The sequence below is a fragment of the Geospiza fortis genome, unplaced genomic scaffold, assembly GCF_000277835.1.
Source record: "Geospiza fortis unplaced genomic scaffold, GeoFor_1.0 scaffold102, whole genome shotgun sequence".
Classification (NCBI taxonomy): Eukaryota; Metazoa; Chordata; class Aves; order Passeriformes; family Thraupidae; genus Geospiza; species Geospiza fortis.
Genome location: NW_005054373.1, coordinates 504,803 through 510,802, shown reverse-complemented (window position 1 = coordinate 510,802; position 6,000 = coordinate 504,803). Strand labels below are relative to the sequence as shown.

The following is a 6,000-nucleotide window of genomic DNA, read 5'->3' as shown; positions in this document are numbered from 1 at the left end:
GCTCCCCCCAAAGGCAGGGAGACCTGAACAGCACCCAAAAGAGGTGGGGACTTTATTACACCAGGGAATTCCACTGATGCTGATTTGGGGGTGAACCCTTCCCAGGCATGCAGGAGGATGCTTTCTGCACCCCTGCTGGAGCTGCCGCCCCACCATGCCCATCAGCTCTGGGTAACCCCAGCTCCATCCCTTCCCAGGCAGGGCAACATTCGGAGCCATCCCCCCAAAAAGCAAAGCCGAGATTCGCTATTTTATAAATAAAAAGGAACGTAAAATGCCCAGGCAGCCGGATGAGGAGGTCAGGCAGCAGCAAGAGCTGCTCTGAGGCTGCAGCAGAGCAGCTGCCGGGCCGGGTGAGAGCGGCTGCTTTTGGGAAATGTCACGGCGGGATGGAGCAGCGCGGTCCCTGCTGGCACTGACGCAGCCGGGGCTCTCGCTGACGCTTCCCGGGATGTGAGTTATGGAGCAGCGGGAGCAGCCGCCCTCCCCCGGCCAGATTAGGCGTTCCCAGGCACTCGGATGCCGTCAGCACCGCCGGAGTGGTCTTTGGTTGTGGATGCCGTGGGACGGAGAGACAGAAACAGCAAGCGTTTCTCACAGCGGCTTGTGAGGAATTTTAGAGAGTTGGAAAGATGTGATAGCTTGTTGGGAATAAACAATTTGCAAGGGGTGTTTTTCTACTTCGTCTTTCTGTTCTTCTCAAGGACAGTGTGTGAAGAAGATGTTTAGTTTTTGAATAGAACCTATCATATCACTCTATAAAAACTGCGCAGTTCCTTTAAATAAAGTTTTCTTTGTCTTTTCTACAATCCTGCCTCTCGCCTGTTCCTGTGTCAATCTCGGTGCGAGAGTGACATCTGGTCTTTGAGCAGCTTCCTTTAATCCCTGTCCCTTGCTCTACAGTGCTCCTGCTCCACCTGCCATTCCCAAGCACTTCCACCCCTCCTGTGCTCCAATTTAGCAATCCTTGAGCATCTTGGCTGGTTCTATTTGGATTATCCACAGGAGGCTTTGCAGCACTCACTGAGCCCCTGGAGCAGCATCAATCCATCCAGGGCAAGAAGCATCTCTATGGACAGAGCAAGCGTAGGATCTCCCTGCTTGGGGTTAATTTTTGGGAGAAATCTTCCCCACCCCTGTCTCCGGCACGAGGTGAGGATCTGGTTTTGACAGCGCTGCTGAAAGCCACGCTGAAAGCACTCCTCTGCATAGGCAGGAAACAACCCCCAGATTAGCAGGAATTATTTGAGAAGTTTCATCCAATGACACGGGATTTGGACACTCTGAGACCACAGGAGTTGGAAGCCAACCAGAGCAGGGAAGAGCCATCTAACTCCCAGCTAAAAGCTACACTTGAGCACAAAACCCCCAACCTCTGCTCCCCCAACCCACTAGAGCAGCATCTGAGGAGAACAGCGGCAAGCACGAGGGGCTTTGCACAGGCAAGGACCCCAAAAAAACTCTGAGAACACTGAGAACCCCCAAAAACTTCTTGGCTGACTGCACAAAAGACACAGAGTCCCTGCTTCAGGCTTCTTTCTTGGACTGAACGTTGAGGCAGATGAAAACCAGCTGCCCTCGGCCTCTCTCCAGGCAGCCTTTGCCTGGCTACAACAATGCAGGGTGTCATTGCTCAGTTTGGGTAACAAATCCTCATCATTTCCTGCTCTGCAGAGCAAACCGAACGCACACGCCTTGTCCCCAGCTGCAGGCACACCTGGAGGGCAGGACAGTCGGTGGCACAGGGACAGACAGACAGACAGACACTCCTTTAACCTCATCCTGCTCTCAGCCCCGCCTGCGGCATTTGCTTCCCCCCAGGCAGGAGCCCGACTTTCTAACCCGGCTGCACAGGGGTAGGGGAGAAGGAGCAAGCTGCTTTTGTAGACTGTCTGACCCAAATTCAGGGAACAATTCCTACTTTGAGGCACTTCCCTGAGAGGTTAAAAATAGCTGCATTGCCAGGGCCATTGACAATGTGGCCATTTAGCCCCGGCCGCTCTGCCTGCAGCAACAGCCGGCGCTCAGAGGCGGCTGTTGCACCCCTCGTTTGGCCGCCTGCCCTTGGCTGAACAGGAGCCCAAATCCACCCCCCATCTGAGGCAAACACTGAACTTTCAGAGAGGGCAGATTGAAAAAAATCAGCTGTAGCATCTGAGAGCCAGAGGAGCTGCCCCGCTCAGGGCTCCGCAGCGCGTCTGGCCCGGCGAGGCAGCCAAAACCTCCCAACAGATGGTGCTTTATTCCTCGGGATGTGCTTTACTCCTCGGGATGTGCTTTACTCCTCGGGATGTGCTTTACTCCTCGGGATGTGCTTTACTCCTCGGGATGTGCTTTACTCCTCGGGATGTGCTTTACTCCTCGGGATGTGCTTTACTCCTCGGGATGTGCTTTACTCCTCGGGATGTGCTTTACTCCTCGGGATGTGCTTTACTCCTCGGGATGTGCTTTACTCCTCGGGATGTGCTTTACTCCTCGGGATGTGCTTTACTCCTCGGGATGTGCTTTACTCCTCGGGATGTGCTTTACTCCTCGGGATGTGCTTTACTCCTCGGGATGTGCTTTACTCCTCGGGATGTGCTTTACTCCTCGGGATGTGCTTTACTCCTCGGGATGTGCTTTACTCCTCGGGATGTGCTTTACTCCTCGGGATGTGCTTTACTCCTCGGGATGTGCTTCCCTGGCTCCCACTTGCCAGCAAAAGGATAACAGCACCTCTTAAAAATTAGGTCACTTTGGCTTCTATTTCACTCAGGGTGTGCAGGTCCCGTCCTCTGCTTCGGCTTGAGGTGAGGAGCATCCCAAGGGAGGATAAAGGGATCAGAGAGCAGAAAGTTCCCTGGCCAGATTAATTGAAAGCAGCTGGAAGATGCTCACATTTCAGAAAGCTGTCACAGATTTCAGATGTCCATCCATCTGCCTCTCAGTATCCTCGTGCCCAGGTGCAAAGGAGCACTGGGACGTGTGTGCCCCAGCCCAGCCTGTCCCAGTGCCCTGCAGGGCTGGGGCAATGCCTCACCCAGGGAGGCTGAAATCACAAAATCACATTGCCTTTGAGCTGGGGTTTGACATTATTCACAGAAAATCATCAGCTGACAGTCAGCTGAGGAAGCCTCTGCTGTTGATTTCAAGGGTTCAAGAGGAGCGCAACCTCCCTTTAAACACATCAGGCCCTTGACACTGGTGCCAGGTGAACATCTGGGAGCCATCAGAAATGACTGAGTCAGCAGAAAAGGACTCCTGAATACGCTGGAAAGCCTGTCCAAAGTGGGGAGAAATGGGAGGCCTTCTTCTGGGGTCTGAGGGAGTTAAAGAGCAGCACTGGACTTAGGGAAAGGTTATTTTTGGAAAGCTATTTCCCCAGCTAATGGATGGTGTCTGCTGTGCAGGAAAGCAGGAGAGCTGGTCACATCTGAAGCCTGGCAGAGACACTGCTAAAGCCACATGCAGGCTGATCCTGCATTCATGTCCCCATGTCACCTTTTTCCTTGGGGACACTGAGCTTTGCCTGCCTCTGGTGAAGCACACGAGTGGGCTCCTGCGCCTGGGTTATGGGTGACATTTGCAGCTAAAACATCCCAGGGCCTGTGGAGTTACACATGGCACCAGCTGGCAAGGATGGAAAATGCAAAGTTAGCTCAGGATGTCAGGAGAGCATTTAAAAGAGTGAAGCAGAGGGGAGTTAGCCTGGGATCAGATTCTAAACTGAGCCTGGGATCAGCTTCTAACCAGAGTTAGCCTGGGATCAGCTTCTAACCAGAGTTAGCCTGGGATCTAGGATGAGTTAGCCTGGGATCAACTTTAACCTGTGCAAAGAAATCCAGGGATAAAGCCACAAGATGATGCACTAAACCCCAGGTCATCTCCTTCCCTGGGATGCACACACCCCAAGCTGTGCAGAATTGTGCTGGCTTCCACAGACAAGGAGGATGACAAGTTCCTAGGCACAGGACAACAGTGACACATTGCACTGCACACACCACAGATTCAGCATCTTCAAGGCCATGGGTTAAAACATCTGGCTCTTCCATTTCTCCCACAGAACCCAAGTGGGTGAGTTTCTGTGTAAAACCACATGGAGAGCCCAATGGTGACAGACCCCACACGTGGTGATGCTGAAACTCCTTTCCTGCAGGACCTGAGAGCAGAGCAGCACAAGCACAGGCAGCCTGGAGCACACAAATGTGCCCACAGGGATCAGCTCTGGGGACTGCAGCAGCATCCCTTGGACATTTTCTATTTGCACAGAAATCCACTCCTGTACTTGCAAACTCCTCCCATTCATTCCAGATTAAAGCTTGTTAATCTTGCATTAAATTCTGCAGGGCACACACGAGGGAAGCTCAGAGAGTATTGAGTTATTTTATACCATCCAGGCAACTTTTTGGAGAAGTTACTAAAACTGTGCCTTCTTAAGGGTCATTTCTTGCACTCCCACCACCCCCAAAACCAAAATTTCAGCAGCCAGGATTGAACTTTACACTTACCTTGCTGAGTACTTCCAAGTCTCCAGGTAATTGCAGCTCCTCCAAGCCTGCTTGTGGGAAATAAATTAATGTATTTGAAGTATTTAAACGAGGAGGAGGGGGAAAAAGGATGGAATAAGCCTCAGGAGATGTGCAAGGTCTGGGCTCAGACTCGGACCAGCGCAGTCTCCCAGAGCTCCCCGGTGGTATTTATGCTCTCCAGGCAGAGGGGAGAACCCTGGATCATCCCTGTGACAACGGGCGTGGAGCAATAACGAGAAGGAGAGGGAGGGGAAAAGCGGGGGGAAAAGCCACAGGGAGAGGGGCTGGGATCGCAGGAGCTCAGGGGCGGTCATTGGGGCTCAGAGGAGCGGGACCATCCTCCCTAAGGCGGGAGGAAGGAGGAGGAGGAGGAGGAGGAGGAGGAGGGCAGCCCTGCTCCTATAAAAGCGCTGGCTGTGCTGTGCTGTGCCAGCAGCCGGCTCTGGGACTCGCAGCCAGGAATTCCAGGGCACGGGGAATCCTCCCGGCACAGGGGGGACCGCGACGCCGCCGTGAGGGCTGCGGTGACAAGGGAAGGGAAATTCCAGAGAGGAATTTTCCCTGGAAGGGACTGAAGGCAGCTCTCTGCCCCCGGCTGCCGGCTCAGCCAGCCCCGCTCCGCACAGGGAAATCCCGCCCAGCTCCAGCCCCTCCAGTGAACCCCATGGCATCCCCCTTTATTTCCAGAGGCGGGTTTTTGCTGGGAACAGATTAATCGCACTCCAGTTTGCTGCCCAAGCTCTCCCAGCGCTGACATTCCTCCGGTGCAGGAGCGGGAGCCGCAGGGAATAGGGAACGCGAAAAGTCAGTGAAACACGCAGGCAGCACTCACCTCCCTGCCGATGTCCCAACAGCTCCAGCCTTGGCATCCAGCTCCGTGGTTTTACTCACTGTGAAAGGAAACGATTGAGCAAAAGACCAGCTTAAAGTTCCTTCCTTTTTCTCGAAGTAAACAAACAGGGAAAACCCAAAGCACTGTGGTGAGTGACAAGGCGAGTGTGTCACGGCAGCAGCAGCAGCATCCCCGGCATTCCCGTGGGATCCGCATCCCGCGCCGGGGTCAGCACATCCCCCGGGATGTCCCCTGAGCAGGGACACCAGCCACACCCAGCACGGAGCCAGGGGAGCACCCGTCTCCTGGGAGCTGGCACATCCAAGAAAAGCAGCTCTGATTTTTCCAAATGCACTGCCTTGTCCTCTTTCCAAAGTTTTTTTGGGGAAAAAAAAGTCCTTCTATTCTTCTAAGCAGTCAATATTTATTTCTTCCTTCAGGCAAAACACCAACCACTTTTATTTACTGTTTACTAGGAGGGAGTTTACAAGATATTCCCAGAGGTTTGTTCAAACCCAGCAGCGCTCAGAAAGCAGAGGGACATTTATCAAACTCGCTCAACAGAGCGGGAGCAGAGGAGCAAATATTGGCAGCTGGGAGAGCAGCACTGCTCTGAGCAAAGAAAGAACCCTCTGAAGTCAGCACTGAGGCTCATTCCAT

General features: G+C 53.4%; 1 protein-coding gene across 2 annotated transcripts in view; it reads right to left on the bottom strand.

The window, feature by feature from the left end:
- CRISPLD2 (cysteine rich secretory protein LCCL domain containing 2) overlaps window positions 1–4,821 on the bottom strand; it is a 30,245-nt gene extending 25,424 nt beyond the window's left edge. For both annotated transcript variants that reach the window (XM_005424764.2, XM_031060164.1), the window contains exon 1: window positions 4,488–4,821. The gene's annotated coding sequence lies outside the window, so the exon portion shown is untranslated. The remainder of the gene's footprint in view (window positions 1–4,487) is intronic.
- Window positions 4,822–6,000: the final 1,179 nt, after the last annotated feature.